Source organism: Falco punctatus (genome assembly GCF_963210335.1).
Source record: "Falco punctatus genome assembly, chromosome: 7".
NCBI lineage: Eukaryota > Metazoa > Chordata > Aves > Falconiformes > Falconidae > Falco > Falco punctatus.
In genome coordinates this window covers 58,969,120-58,986,204 of record NC_137587.1, presented here as the reverse complement: position 1 = coordinate 58,986,204, position 17,085 = coordinate 58,969,120, and the positions used below count along the sequence as shown (strand labels likewise).

The window sequence follows — 17,085 nt, the reverse complement described above, 5'->3', positions numbered from 1 at the left end:
CACAATAGCCTTGACTGACCATTATACATCATTCAAAGTTAACATTTTTCCATTTGGCCATCTTATCTTTCTGCTTGAGTGATGAAACCCACGAAGCACTACGTAAAATATCATTCTAGATCCCAAAAGTCTTTTCCAAGGCAAAATGCGATCAATCTCAAGGATTTTTGAAAGAGGAATCTGGTGGCTGTAAAATAATCACTGAAAATACTGAAGGCCTCTTCCAGGCAACTCTCTTAGTTTCTATCTGCTACATTTGCCGTTGCTGTCTAAGTTCCTTTTGGGCAATCTCACTTGGAAAGGAATTGTAAAGTTTAGGAATACCTACCTATTAGCCCTCAGAAGCTGCTATTTTACTAAAAGCAATCAGAATCAAGCAATTGCTTTCTCTAAAAAGAGAAGTATTTTCACGAAGCGAGTAAGTGCTGACGCAAAGATCTACTCCAAGTGTGAAACATCATCATGTGAGTGACATGAAAGCAGGCTGGGGACTCCTGATCCCAGGGCACATGAGGACTGTGCATGCCACAGAGACTGGGCTTGCTTAGTTTCCGTTTGGAGGGCGTTTACCCTGTAAATGCCAACAAATGCACCGTCTATGGAAGAACATTGTCATGAGCTTCAAAAATTTAATAGCCTAATGTTTATAGAGGGCATGGCACTGTGGAAAGATGCTATAAAAAAGACAAAGAAAAATTAAAAACAAAACAAAAATTGAATATGCACAATAATTATATTTTAGGTTTATTTTCCACGAACTGAATTGGAAGATCATAAAATATAAAAGAAATGACTGCTGCGATTCAATAAAGAGCCTCCCCACAACAGGCAAACCTATCTCCAGCCTACATAAAGATACTGTACCAATACACACTAGCATATTTTTGTGCTGTGCTTAACTTTACAGACTTTTTTTATGACAACATCATAAATTCACATAATTCTCGTAACTTCTGCACTTGGCTGTTTGTTATATTAATGACGACCATTACCATCCCAGCCACTGACACATAGTTGACTTCAACTAGGCTAGAAAGTTTTGTTTGGCACAGAGTTCTCCAAGCCCACAGGGTTCACTCAACGTGCTCTACCATGCACACATGCTGGAGCACTAACATGGCACCAAGAGATCTCAGTAGGCTAAAGCTAGCATAGACCATCCTCCAGTGTTTGGTAGTGATATATCAGGCAGGAAAAGAGTAGCCAAAACCAGTTAATAACAGAACAGCTCTGAGAAAACCAGCCTTTTCACTAACTCTGTGGGCTTCAAGCATCAGCTTGGCTCCAGAACGTGGGGACAAAGACAGAAGCAAAAGGCTTCATCTCAGAGTCCAGCACACTGCTCTGGTTTATTTGCGTAATACCACTTAAATGAAATCCCAGCCTCAGTGCACTAAAGATGAGAGTTAGGCCTCTCTGTCTATTCACACTACTCTCAAGAAACCAAAGAGGAATAGCTGGTGGCCCAAAACCAGATGGCAAAGCAGGGAGTTACTGGATGCAGCTCCAAAAGCCAGGCGGCACTCATGGACCACTTTTCAGTCCTGTCTGTAATGGTCACCAGCTTTGCAAGTGCAAGAGAGAATGGGAAGCTCCGAAGGTTACGGAAAGGTGTAAAATATCAGTGAATTACATTAGAGACACAACAAACATGATCCCTTAAAAAAACCCTGAAACTATGGCAGTTGTTGGGAGCGTATCTGGAGGAAAAGTAATAATTTCTTCCACTTGGTCCTTGTCGAAAAGCAAGCTGTCAGAAAACTATTTGGAGATTCAATACTTTAGGAAGGCATTTCAAGATCCCAAGTATGGGGAAAAAAAAATTAATTTCAGATCAAAGTTCAGTTCAATCACAACCATTCATACAGATATCCCCTTCTTAAAGCAAGTATCTGAACTGACATGGTTACAAAGATAGATGGAAAATGACTGGGTTTTATTATGAAATTGCGTCAGCACCAGCTGAATCGTACAAGACCAGGAGTCGATGCTTAATGCCATTTATGACAGTCCCTATTCATATTTTAATAACTAAAAGACACATCTACAAACTATAATAAAGTAACTCACAGATCAACTAATTATTTATGTTTTGTGCTATGAAAAACAAAACTATTTTTTTCCCCACAATGTTACTTCTTTTGATTAAGCAACACAAGAACACACCTGCAATTTAAAATGTCAGTGAGGAAAATATTTTAAGCATAGAACAGCATTGCAACTTTGAAAGCTGACAAGAAAACATTTTTCTAGTACAGCAGATTAGAAATAAGTTTAATGCATTTTAGCTGAAATTAGAGATTATTTTTTTTTGGTTTATTTGAGTTTGTGTCCACATCTATGAAAATACTCCTCTAATATCAGATTGATTTGTAATAATGGCATTTTAAGGGATATTGACCTGGTACAAATGATTAAGAGTACACTTTATGTACTAACTAAAGACTTTCAGGAGGACAACTGTTTACTAGCTATGCCTCTTTGTAAACAAAAAGATTCTGTTATTTCTAGGATAAGTGTTGCATGCCAGTGGGTGGGAAGGAGTTAGACCTTCCCCAAAGATCTTCACCCAACAAAAGCACTTAGTTTAAAAAAAAAAAAAAAAAGTACAAAGTGAGAGAAGTTGAGTGAGTTTCATCAGTGAGAGGCCATATACTATTTGTGATCCAAAAAAAGTATAGATACATGCATATACGAGCATCAGAAACATGAAAATGACAGTTGAAGGGAGAATACAATGCCAAAAGGAAGAAAAGGGGCTGCAGGAAGAAACCTCCTCTATGTATAACTGAACAAGTTAAAGCAAAAACTACAGACTACCAGGATGCAAACAGGCAGTAAAATGCTGGTTCTGCTGCAGGAGCAGCTGTCCTGTGACAACATTTGTATCGCAAATTGCCTTTTTGCATTACTATCGAATTGTTACCAAATCACACCTGGCAATTCAGTAGCTTCTGTACGATAATAAGTTGTCCTGTACTCAAACATACATCTAGAATAGTTTCATGAGATTATTATTAACATTATATCAGTTCTAAACAATGTGATTAATTAACTGAGAGTCCAACTTTTCCTTAATAACCTAAGCTGCAGAATGCAGAGCCACATACTTACAGCCCATTCTGAAGAGCAGTGTCCTACAGTAAAAAGGCACACAAACAGCAACAGAGGACAAAGGCCATTAACAATAATTTATTTGTCCTGATTCAAGGACTATTCCCCTCTGTTTGTTCCACTGCCTCGTCTAGCCTACAAAGTCTTGCTGACAAAAAATGCCTTTTCTTACCAAAGGTTTGCAAAAACCCACATTAGGATTTCATATCTCAGCCAAACTATTGCCTGTTAAAATCTATCTGTCCAAAAAGAGGAAAAAATAAAAAACCCCAATAGTGTCATGGCAGCATTTAGAATGCTAACAAAGTTCCTGGGAGCTCTCACTGCTACAAATTCTTGCTGCAAAGGCATCATGAAAGCAGGCAAGTTGCTCATAGCCATCAGCTGCCAGAACCCACAGTTCAACACAGAGGAAAAGGTCTCCATGTGCTGACTCTGTACCAGGTTCTCGCTTCACTTCCACAGTCCTTAGATCCTGGCACAGGTATAACACGTGTCCTGAAAACTTTCTTATTGCAAATGGCATTAACATTAGCAAAACTGGTTTTTCTGGAATACTTTATACCAGTTCCACAAATGTAACAAGCTGTTTAACAAAAGCATGTTTCACCCCCTCCTCTCCCCATTGCTATATCCTTAATAGAGATTTTTACAGCATAAAACATTAAAAATCCAAATCCCTCATTGTCATTTCTAGACTAGGTAACATACAGTCCTGGCCTTGACTGTATTAAGTCTTCGCCTAAATTAGGAATGTGTCCTAAGTATAATTCCACAAGTCAAGAAATACAGGAAAACTTTCTATTGTGGAAGAAGATATACCATTATATTTGTACTCTCAAATGGCATAAACTATGCTGCCACAAGCACAGTAGTATCAGTATTGCTGCAATTAGAGCAGGGCTTTACTCCAGCCATGTCAGTAAGAAATCACAAATGTAAAGAACAGATCATTGCAATATTAACATTCGAGATGAGAGGAGGATGTCTCATCACCTAAGACTCTAGACACTTGTTTCTGTAACATATGATGGGATTTTCAGGATCACGGGCAGCAGAAGTCTGCAAAATCTTTGAAAGGGTATTTGCTCTCTCTCCAAGGCCAAGTTGAAGAAACCCAGCTAGCTACACTGCTGTCAGCAAGCTCAGCCTCCATTGCCTTCAGCAGGTACTTTTACAGCTCTCAGACTAAGTTTTCTTTACTATCAGGGGAGAAAGGGGGGAAGGACAAAGCATAAAAATAAAACAGATCATTTAATTTCTAAAGAAATAGATAACAATGAACTATTCTCTATTTTTAAGTGAGCTGAGTGACAAGGAATTGCATATGTATGATTGTTTAAAAACGAGTGAAAAAAATACTGTAGAACTTCAGTTGCAAACAGGAGCTGCAACCCACGCAACCCAGCCACAGCCACTTGTCCTCACCCCAACACCGCTATCAGCTTGGCAGCGTATGTAAAACAGCATTGGCTTTAACATGCAAAGTTGTATCTGCAGCGCTACGTAGGACTGAACTACAAATCAAAGTATTTTCAGTATCTGTTAAAGGAAGCCTTAACTGGTTTTAGAAGAAGCAGGACTGCAGTAATAAATCTGATCTTTTGAAGCATGCGTTGGAAGTTGTACCCTCTTGTCAGCAGGTTCACTGTATGATGTATTGTGGAGCTCTGGCTGCAAAGAAGCTGTATCCTGCAGTTAATGAGCTGTTCAAAGTAGCTGTGAAATTGTCAACTTAATTAAGCCATGTTTAGTTAACAGTCATCTTTCAAGAATTTTGTGCAAAGAAGCAGGCTCTGAAGTGCCCAGCTATGCACTGTAGAAAAGTGCTGTATCTTTTCTGAATCAAGAAATTAAGAACTCATTTAGTAAGAGAGAGTGCTATTTTACAAAGTGTTTAAAGAAAGCTCCCTGGCAGTGCCAGCATAATGGGGACCTTCATATTTTTTTCTATTTTTAGAGAGTTAAGAAGCATAAGCACTTGAGAACAGTCAGTGATAATTTCTTGAGATAATTTCTTGACCTCTAGAAACATATGTATGACTTGGAGAGAGGAAGGAGAGCCTCTTGAAGAAACCTTCACGTGAAGGTCCAAGCTCTCAGCACACAGTACAGAGTTCTCCAGAAGGTACATTGACATGGCATCCATGATCTGAGAGGTTTGTGCTACTGAGATGAAGTCAGACAACTTCAGAGACCATCAGGAAGACCAAGCTGCTCTACACTCCCTAAATATATTTCCATCCGGGTTGTTCATGTCTTTGAACAAAGCACTTCAACATGTACAACCATCTTTCCTGTACCTTAACCAGGTTAGCACATGTTAAAGACCCTCTTCAAGCTAAATTAAAAAAATAAGGCCTTAGGGTATACGAAGTGAGGTGTTTGTATTCTATTTAAATTAACTGCAAGCTAATTGGCAAACATCCTGTATGTACGTATTCCTCTGGACAGTCGGCTCATGTCCGTTCTACAACAAAAATATCTGTAGTAATCAAACTGATTTATAGCAATCAATGAATCCAGGTTTAAGAACTTGCATTTAAACAGACCATTACCACTGGCCTCAGTTCGTTCCTCAGTACAGAAGCTGAGGTTTCCCAAACCTAACTTAAGACTCTTAAGGACATGAAGACCTCTGGCAGCACCCGGCAACAGCAGAGATGCAGTGCTGTTAGCCATAATCCCTTCACCCTGGCAATCCTCTGTCACGCTTTTCCCTCTACATGAAAGGTTTTGTTGGTTTACCTTAAAAATCATTGAACTATTTTAGAACAGGCTGTGGAGACCCCTCCTTTAGGAGGATCTCCTAGAAATCCTACCTGCTGGCTTGGGGCCTCCCAGTGTTGGGAAAGATGATGAAAAAAAATGCCAAGCCCTCCACCTGCACCCACCTCTCTGCAAAACGGAGGGGAAAAAAAAACCAGAAAAAAACCCCAACAATTATGTACTTTACAGGTCCTTGTATTTCTTACGAAGTGGCATAAAACTAACAGTAGTCAAGCATTTGACGATTCCCAGGTTAATATTTCACATGTGTATTTAATGTTACAGGGGTAAGAGGAAATGTGTAGTCGAAGTGATTGGCCGCAGCCAGGGAAGCACCGCTCTGCTTTCAGACACGCTCAGCAGAACACGCTCCCTTGGTACCTTCATCCTGAACCAGAATAGCACTGGCACAGCGAATCCTAACAAGTGGATGCAACTGGGTACTTCTCTGACCAGTCAGCTGGAATGCCAGTCAGCTGGGGAAAAAATGTAAGGGGCCACTGACCAAAAGTATGAGGTTTCCTGAGGGGAGATGATAGTTCTTCTTTGCAGGTCATCCGTGGAGAAAGGGCAAGAGACCACACAGCCTCCTCGCCAAACACACTCTTCAAGAAATAACTGACTGAGGGAGGGAGTGTCCTCGCTTCAACTGATGACGATGAGTTTCTCAACCTTTTAGGACAAATCAGTCTTTCCATAACTAAGTAAAGATCCCTGCGTAGTAACAGACTCCTGCAGCCTACAAGCAAAACCGTTCCCCATAGTGACCTCAGAGTCAAGCACTGGATCCCCCACTTACATTCTACACTAGCCTCTGCTCTTGACCACATGATTAAATTTAGGAGGCAATGACTAAGCAGTGCAAAGTATCAGGGAGGCAACTCCTAACCCACAGAACTCCTGTCCATAATATAAAGAGCTGAACATCACAGTTACGTCCTAACATCCACAGCCTGCATTTCCTAGCATAGCTCAAAGGCTCACAGAACAGAGGAAAGGACTGCCATCCCCCGAACCTGCATCAGGTGTATTCCACTTCCACAGTCCTTAAAATTCTTTAGTTCGCTTAAGACTTTGTATACCAGCACAGCAAGGTGACCACACAAAGCAAAACTTACCCCATGAACAGTGTCCCACAACCTTAGCAGGTTTATATTAGCAGAAGAGTGTTTATATTGCCCAAAGAGCACAAGAGAGCCTTGTAAGAACTCTTAGCAATCAGAACAGCCAAGATAAAGTTAGGAGAAAACTTCAGAACTATGTAACCTCCAAAAAGAAGTTCTTTTTAGTTTAACTGGCAAAATAAGAGATGGCAATTTCAGCTCACTTTTTTGACAGTCCAGCTATGAATCTCACTGTAAGCAATTCACAAGAGAGCTTAGCTTTTTAGAAAATGTGAACTTCAGTCATGCTCCTTTGAAAATTTGGTGTCTGGCAACTTTCCCATGGTCACAGTGTGACTAGGGCTAAGCCTGAGGATCAGAGAAGCCGTTAGACTTCCCATACCTCCCGCCAACCACTAACAGGGCTTGCTCCCTCTGCCCTGCTCCCACTCTAACTTTGAGGCTTTGCACTGATGCAAAAAAAAAAAACCAAAACCAACCTTCCAAACGTTATAACATATCAACAGTGACAGAAGAATGTGTTTTTCAGTAAAATATCACAAGCTAATATATCAATATTTAGTTTTAGGAACCAACAGTAAAAAACATCTACCAAAATTCTATTTTTTTAATATTTGCTACCAAGACAGCAGGCTGACACTACTACCTGTCCTTCAGGGGCAAATACTGTCATCTCTGGTGAGAAGGATAAAGCCAGGGGTGAGAGGGATAGATCAGCTTCCTCACTGACCAGTTTAATGAGTTTTTATTATTATTACCAAGGATCATAAAAGCTACATCTCGCTTATCCCAGAGAAGCTGGTTCTTGCTGCTCTGTACCACTGCCAGAGGCAGGGCACTGCGAAAAGGCTGTGCAAGTGCTTTTTGGAGGAAACTAGGTCCCCAACTAGCTACTGCTCCAACATACTCGTTTTAGAGAGCTGTAACTTGCAACAGTATTTCAGAAAACATGATGCCTTCCTGAAAAGTCAGCAGCTGCCCCAAAGTAAAATATTCCATACTTTAGAAGGTTAAATTTTATTCACTGAGGGGAAAAGTATCACCACTAGACTTAGGGGCTGCGACTGACAGCACTACCACTGAATTTGACCTGACTGTTCTCATGACAGATCTCAGCTCCATAGCATTAAATAGCAAGGAACAAGGCAGAACTGAGGACACACGGTAACATAACTAACAGTATAAGCAGAACAGCCCTTTCAACTGAAATTCTGCAGAAAGCAGATCACTTCCATGGCAAAGGCAAAAAGAAATCAAATATGAAATTAAAAGTTACAACAGAATCAATGGAAGCATGAAGCAGTGCCTGAGTTCACAGGACGTTTTCTCTCAGTGCAGTTGTTAACAAAACAAAAGCTGTTTGTGTTTGCAAAACCCTCTTTGCGTGGCTTTAAAATGTTTTGTTCCTCTAAAATACCAACATTATCCTCAGCTTTTTTTCATCTGCAGGACACTCTGCCTTATGTACAGAAAAAAGCACTAGCTTCTCTAGTCTTGAAGTCCTCTTCAAAATGCATACCCATATTTAGTTACAATTCATCCATCTTCCTTTCTTCTATACACTTTCATCAGTTGTTCTTTGTGCCTGCAACAGTATTTGCAGGAAAAAAATAACATAAATGATCCACACTGGTGGTGTTTCAGCACTAAGTATGTGCTAACACTGGTTTGGAAATAAATCCTCCATTCACAAATTCCACTCAGGAGTACAATTTTTTTTTATTGCATTTGTCAACTTAGCAACCAAGTTTTAAGGAGATAAAACTAAAATATCATTATCATATTTCATGCAAAAATTCTGAAAAATGAGAAGTAAATCAGTATATCCAGACTAAACCCAGAAGAGGAACATGAAAAACTCTTCTCATTTTTGTACCTTTAAATAGATTCCTTGCATCTCTCTCCAAAGCACACTCTGCCGAGTGCTGTTAAGAGACAAAGCACTGCATTACGTGGACAGTTTGACCTGAGTGCAAGTCTTATGTTCCAGGTAATATAATGGCCCCGATCCTGCATGATACATAACCAGGATGAAGCATTCAAGTAGAAACACACAGCGAGTTGGACAAAAAGCCACACACTAACCAGTGGCAGCCTGGTTCTTCTGATCTCAGTTCAGTATCTCTAGCCTTGGCCACACTCTGCATCATTACTTACAGAATGATCATCTGCAACCACAAAGCACCAGGTAACAGAACACATCCCAACACACTTCAGATTAAAGTGGAGAACTACACAAGTATGAATATGTAGAAAAAAGTCCTTTTGAATGCCTAGAAATTTTAAGTTTTGAGAGTCACTACTCTCAAGAACAGCAACAGATGGGCAGATTTAATTTACGACCTGAAGCCACAGCCATTTATATTCTCTATGCAGCTACTGCCTGAGAACAGCCCTCACTGCCGTATGACGCTCAGAAAAAGAAAAATAAATCAATTTTCTATCCCATTACTCCCATCATTAGACAGTTAATAATATCAATTATTGGTAGTTTTCTGCATTAGCTATGGATTAAGCAATCATAAAATGTGGGACCCAGCCATAAGGGCTGATACCTGGCTTCTCTGAAGTGCAGATAAGGTAAGTTTTGCTTACAGACCAGAGATCAAATTCTGGCTGTTCCGAAAACTTTAAGAACTTTGCCACCAGTTTCAGTACAGCTGGGAACTTGCTCACTGGAGCTACACTGGTGTCTTTCTGGAACGACAGAAAATAACTTAGCCCTTAATACAAATATTATTGCCACTATTTTTTATTTTCAAGTCACCTCTCCAACAGGGAGCTATTTTCTACCACAGTGAGAGGTAAACGCAGCAGTCCAAGTTCTGCCTCAGGTACACCCCCTGAGCCCACAGATTTTAATGGGATTGAAGGACTGTCATTTTAGTCAGAATTTGGCCCACCGATAAACCTCTTCAGTATTTAAAAATAATGATTTGCTTTGTTTTAAAAAATAAAATGGAGATACCTTGCCAGAAATCCCAGTGCTGTCCACACTTCAGTGTGTGGCAGAGCTCTGGATTCCAGTACTTGTAGACTTGCCTTCTGAAACGTATCCTATGCTGAGATATTTGTCGCTGAGTTACAGCTCATGGACAAGTGCAATTTCACCAGGCAGTTAAAACTACAGTAGTGTGCAAGGCAAGTCACTTCTGCTTCAAGTTACCAAATTAGTTGGTGTGGTTGTACTCAACCATTTGTGGAATTTCTCACTTTTTTTTTTTTTTTTTTTTTTTTTGGGGGGGGGGGGGGGGGGAAGACACCAAAAACCACACATACAAGAAACCCCACAACAAAACGAAAAACCCCTAAAACCTTAAAAATTGAAAGAAACAGCAGGCAGTATTTAAAAAAAAAGAAATATACATCTGCAAACTCAGTCATCTCAGCTGAACACTGATCTTTACCTATCTATCACACAGATAACGTTTGTCCATTTAAAAACTTGGAATTAAAACCACTGTTGTAAAATAGTTCTACACTTCAGTGTCTGAAGAGACCCAATCCTGATAATTCAGTATGAATTTGTGTCATCTGACAATGGAGAGTAGGTACTCCTAAATACAGGAAGACTGTATTCAATGCAGATAGAGGTTCTTTTGTTGTGCTTTAATTAAACATCTGCATAGTTTTTTCAAACAAGATCCTTATAAAGATGGTTTAATTTGCTTGCTTACTGAGGTTATTTGTCTGATTAAATTTTATTAGAGCTAACAGAACCTCAAAATGAAAGACAGAAAGCAATGGTAAATGTGTAACTTTAAAATTAAGTTGTCTTTTAGTGACAAGATGGGGCCTCAAAGTTTCCACCACATCCCAGTGGGGAGCTAAAGGTCATTGCTAACTCGAAGTTAAAAACAATGGGAAGTAGAGGATGTCATTCTTTCATATTTGCCCAGTGATTCTGTGTTTTCTTTGTATGGATTTACTTAGGAAACTGGGAAATCCAAAAAACAATTAAAAGATTTCAAGGTTACCATTTTTCCCTTAACAATCAGAAATTTGTTCATGTCACTATGTAAAATGTTTAACTTACACAGAAAAATACCTCTTACTTGAAAAGGTTTGATCTTCCCAAGCATACAAAATGTTTGAAGTTTCCTGTGCAAATTTCAAATTAACATGCAAAATAACTCCCATTTTGCAAAAAGAGTGAATTCTCATCTCCAACAAAGAAACAGACACAACTTATATCTGTTACAAATATTATTTAACAGATTAGTTTCTATCCTGATATTAAAAAAAATAATCCTTGAAACAGTATCTATATAATTCACACTTTGGAATGAAAGACCTACCTAGCCAAAAAGGAGATTGTCTTTGTACAAATAAAAGTATGTTATCCTAATTTCTAGGGATCTAGTGTTCAAGAATTGGCTATAACATCATAAAGTAGCAGAATCAAAAGCTGTATTTCCTCCTTCTCCAAGGAAAGGTGGGAATCCTAATTTGAATCCCTCATACAGGAATCAGAGTGTTTTTCATTAGCAACAGTATTTTTATTCCCAAAACTGCTTTTAAATTTTGAATATTCCTTTTTTAACCCAAGTTCTTCTGCTTTGCAAGGACATCAGCTCTCTAAATACATATGCAGACTACCTTTAAACATGTAAAACACTATCAAAAACCATCCCAAATTACCTTGCCAACCACACTGGAAAGAGATATAACCTAATTCATGCCAACGAATTTCCATGTCAAAAAGTAGGTTCTCGCTCTCCTCCTTTCTCCTGAAACAAAGCCATACATGTGGAAGCTGGTTTACAGAAAGCTAAGCTTGTAACTTTATGGAGAGTGACAGACTTACAGACTTCACTGGGAAGAGGAGAAAAGGGCCTGGGAGTTTGATTTGAGGCCAACAGTTCAACCCATAGTGAAAGGGGATGGTCTGGAAGAATGCACAAATTACAGACTCCACTATTTCATTTCGCAGCATGTGTACCAACATCATTTATTACATTTTGGCCTTAACGGGGATTTCAAGAAACAATCTAAAAGGGGCTGGATGCCGAAATCTTTTAGAAAAGCAGAGGGCTTTAAGAACATCACTTCCCTGATTGCCTTCAAAAACCTAAAAATCTGACTCTGGCCAATAAAACTATTCAGTATGTTGTGCACATTAAAGCTGTTCAATTTGCATCTTGTCATCCTGTGCCAATTTAAATTATGGTTAAATTAAGATACCTGATTATTTTACCTAATGGATGGATAGCAATGCATAGAATGTCACAGGGCCAAGCAAATTCCTAGCGAACCTCCACTAGATGAATAAGCCTGACATATGGAACACTGCAATTCAGATGGAAAACTGTGCTGTGGACATGAAATCATGCCCTCTGTGCGGTTTCGGAAACATGGCGAACAGTATTTTAATTCCATCCATGGCTGGTAAAGCAGTTTACAATGCAGGCATATTATATCCATACACATCACCAAAATAGAACACAATGCTAAATTGTTCTCCTAAGTGTGCAGGTGCTTCTGTGGTCCCCTGATAAAATGACAACTGAAGTAAAGCTTGTACTGAAGCAATTTCACCCTGGGGCCAGTCTGCTCATTACCATATTTGCTTTAGGTTTCTTCCACTTTTTGATGAGATCTAGGTAAGAGCTTTAGCTGTCCATCTCTCTAGATATTTATTTCTACTTTGAGGACTCATTTGAAAGTCAGTTGCATTCCAAAGGCTCAAGAAGAGGAATACTTTCAGTGGATTGTTACTATTGCTTTAGAAATCCAATTCTGGAAGCCCTTCTCAAGGTGAGAGCCAAGAGGGGCGAACAAATGTTCATGTAATAACTAAAGTAAAACAGCAATTTATCACTGTTGGTAGTGGCAACTGTTGGACATAACAATTTCAATGCCTGTTAAAGACAATTCTCATTCAAATACCTTTCATTTTCTTGACACGGACATTTACTTGGACATGAGGAACAGAAATTAAAGTACGTAATATGGAAAGTAAAATAGTTTCCAAACAGCATTTTTTCTAAGTTTCAAATGAATTATGAGCAGCTTTCTTAATGAGACATTCTTCATATTCACATAGACTGTAAGCATCTCCTAGTCTAAAATTCATTGAACAAGAAGTATCTGCAAGTGAGTGTAACTATTTCACCATTTCTTATCTTTAATTTATATTTAGATGTAGCATTTTGGATGCAAAATCTGAATTGCTGGCACCTTAAATAGCAAGGCAACACCGGTACCTTGCACTGGAACTTCACATCACATGTAATACTGGGAATGGTAGAAAGGGCGGGAGAACTAATAAGTATACCACCTCCCATTCTGCCTGGCTTAAGTACATTCTACAAACTAGAAAATTTCTCACTGTGGATGTACTTACACTTTAATCTGACCCATATACAATTAAGAATGCAAAGGGCACAACACAGTAAAATAAATACCTGTAACTGCAGAAGTAAAGGCTTGGGTTTAGTACTTCCTCTATCGACACAATCAGGTGGCAGAAGAGGAAAAGCATAGAAATTAACTACCTAAAATGACCAGGGAAGAGACACACAACAAGCTCAGATCAGGTGCAGCGAAGAACAATGCAAAGGGCAGAGAGAAGTTGTGTTTTGTGTCTGTCAGATGAATTCACAGCTGAAAGTTTTGGTCAAATTTTTACCAATAGTAAGTACTCCAAAAATTTCAGGGTCTACCCTTGCTCATGTCAGTCACAAAAGGAATTGCCCTCAAATACAATGACACATTTTGCATGCGTTGGTTTGCTTGATGAGGAGAGGTACCAATAACAATGCTTTAAAAACTGAAAGCACAGCTTATGCTATCTTAGTAGTGCAGCAATCTATACGCTGCGATTTACAGCTTCGGTTTTCTTCCAGTTTACATTACAAACAGGAAATTAAAAGGTAAAAATAAGTAGTAGACTTGAATATGAACCCAGTTCAAATGTCACTACACCAGTTCACTTCATGCCATTTAAAATCTGGACTCCCATCCCCTGGAGAAAAGGGTTCATGCCTTGCACCAACAGCATAAAAAGCAGCCTGAAAGTCTGGAGCCATAAAGATTGGGAAAAGTTTGTGTCTCTCAGCATGGGAAGTATCCTCTCAGTGGGAGCAAGAATCTCTGTACAGGAGAGCTGACGTCAGTGGAAGTGGGAGGGAAACGGTGATGGGAGGTTTGTTGGGGAAATGATTGAGGACAGTTTCAGTGACAACAGGGAGGAATCCAGAGAGGGTGGATGGCCTCAGTGGACAGTACATGTGGGAGTTTCAAAGGGAGGGAGAGCTCGTGTGTTCCAACGGAAAGGAATTACCAGACAGGCAGGAAAAGAGCAGACAGTTTAACGGACTAAATAACATGCTGTTAAATGCTGAAACAAGATCCAATTCAGCACTGCAGGTACAATATAGCACACAGCCTCCTATATGCAGAATTATGCAACCATTGGTTTGCAGTGACTGCAAAATTCTCAGGCAGTTTCACACGGTTTGAATGAAGAAAACTAAGGGGCTGGAGGGCTATGGATTTAAACTGGCTGTGCCATATCAGCTGATAAATCAAAAGGCTCTTTCACATTTAGCCCTGCTGCCTTAGGACTACTTTTATTTTAAAATAAAGAAGTTTGGATTTACTTTCTGATCCTCTTGCACCCAAACGCACATATTTCTGTGTTAAGTACACCCGACAGGGAGAGTTATACAAGAGAAGAGGAAGGAAATCTCACATATGTAAAAGAATGACAGAGCAAAATAAACGCGCAATGTATGTGCTACAGTGTTTATTAATGCACTGTAGAAGAGTGACACACACACAGAGACATGTGATGTTGGGACAGCACATGCTTATGAATACCCAAGCCAATTTTAAATAAATACCCATGCAGTCCTTATACCATTCCAGCATTTACTCCACTTATGCTACAGATTAAACAGAGGTATTATTCTGAAGGTGTTTAAGCAGGTTTCTGTGAAGCCAAGCCCCTTTACTGTACAACGCAAATGTCTGAAAAATAAAATCATAACTAATATATATGGAAAAGACTATCACGATTTTGAGTCCACTTCCTTGAGATTTTTAAAGCTACGAAAAAAAATAAATAATAAAATCAGGAAAACTGTCCTTTGCACCAGTACTGGGTAAGCGTCATTTGGTATTTGTAATGTAGCCCTGGACAATCAAACCCCAGTCACTGTTTTTACAACTACATTTAAGTCTTGTTCACCTTTTACTCGGAAAAGTAGAGTTTAAGCTGTGGAGTCAATATACTGAAAATTAGGGGAAGAGTTTTTATGGCTGATTTACTTTTAGATATGGCACTTATTCCAAGATGCTCATAAATCTTCAAATGAAAGCCACATATGAAAATACTAATTAAGGATGGAGATACAGGTGCCATGACCAAATATAATTTATTAAAAGAGCTCCTTCATTTCTCACATACTATCACCAAAACTCATATATACCACATATATGACATTTATCTCTGCATGTACACATTTTCAGGACTGCTCTGCTTTGTTAATTGATTTTCTATCAATAAACTTAGGGGTCTCCATATTAGGAATGAACAGGTAACTTTTTTAGCTACAGTTTGTAAATTGATGCATAAAATATAGTATGTTCACACCACACATCCAGATAATGATCCTCTGCTATTTGACCAGAAGAAGGATATAATAAACCATAAACATAAAGCCAGAGTAATTCTGGGGCTAATTAGCAATATATATATAATGCCATTTTACAGTTAGCATGGGTTATTTTTATGACACTTTCTGAACTGAAAAAATGTGCACTACAGCTAACAAACATTGAATAAAATCTATTGCACCACCTATTATGCATATTTTTAACAAACATAATGCTAATGTCAACCAAAGTGAAAATATGAGATTTACACCCGGGCCAAGTTTTGTTCTTAGCCCTAACGCAGGACTCTCTTGGCTTTAATCTATGCATATACAACAAAAGACTGTAAATGTAAATTTCAATAAAAGTGCCCTGAAACCATGTCAAAATACCATTCAGGCAGGTTACTGGCTATTCACACAAATTCCGATGACACTACCGTTGGCCAAAGGACAAAAAGTTTGTAGCATCTTGTGTTTGTGTGAGGGTATCCCAGGGGCCATAAAGCATGTACTACACCCTCTGAAGAACAGCAGTAGTTCCTAGTAGCACCTTAATTCTTACAGTTCTTTCTCAAATCAAAATTCCTTTTAACTCCAGAACAGCACAACATCTTGCCCAATACTCCTTTTGGCTTCAGGAATTTCAGGGTCCTATCCAATATCTTCAACGTTCCCACACTTTGTTTCTTTCCAAACAACTTCACTGTACTGTGAAAACCTCTGCTCTCCAGTGACAGGATAGCATATCCCTCTCCAGCACAACCTCTGAGACAACGCAGTTGTCTAGCACACTAAGAACTGTAAATCTGATCATACTATACACACTAATGGTAAAAGCAGAGAATGAAACACCATGCTGCTTTATAGCTCTAAAGAGTATTATAGGATTTTGCACATGAAAATAATGCAGATGTGGTAATGTCCAACAGATTTTGTATTCAGCTGATCACAAACAGAATTCCATTCTCACTTCTCAAACCCCATCGTTTCACAGCAATGTGCTTAGAGTGATGACAAGGGCAGAAAGTATGACTGAGTGATAAAAATCAGAATGGCTGCCAATGAGATTACAGTATGCATATGAACCAACATCAACCGCACAGCATCTGGCTGAATTATCCAAACCTAGTAACAAGAATTTTTACAAAGTTCTTAGGCAATAAAACTTAACAAAATTAACACAGCTTCCCATGCATGCTTCAGGAATTGTTTCCCTCCCCTCCCCCCCCCCCCCATAAGCAACCACACAGAAGACAAACTCCAAGAATATAAATTTTAAGAATATTTTTGGTTTAGATTTTGTGATGTGCAATTATAATCACTATTAAAAATTCAGAAACAACTATCAGGATTCTGATGACAACTTAAGTATCTTTACTGTGGTTACAATGTTAAATATACACATACGATAGACATACTTATGGAACAGGGCTGTAACATTCAGTTTCCTGTACAGTGTTATTAACACAAAAATT

At 38.9% G+C, this 17,085-nt stretch overlaps 1 protein-coding gene across 9 annotated transcripts in view; it reads right to left on the bottom strand.

The window, feature by feature from the left end:
* PDE8A (phosphodiesterase 8A) overlaps positions 1 to 17,085 on the bottom strand; it is a 163,420-nt gene that overhangs the window by 114,774 nt on the left and 31,561 nt on the right. The gene's annotated exons all lie outside the window — the stretch shown is intronic.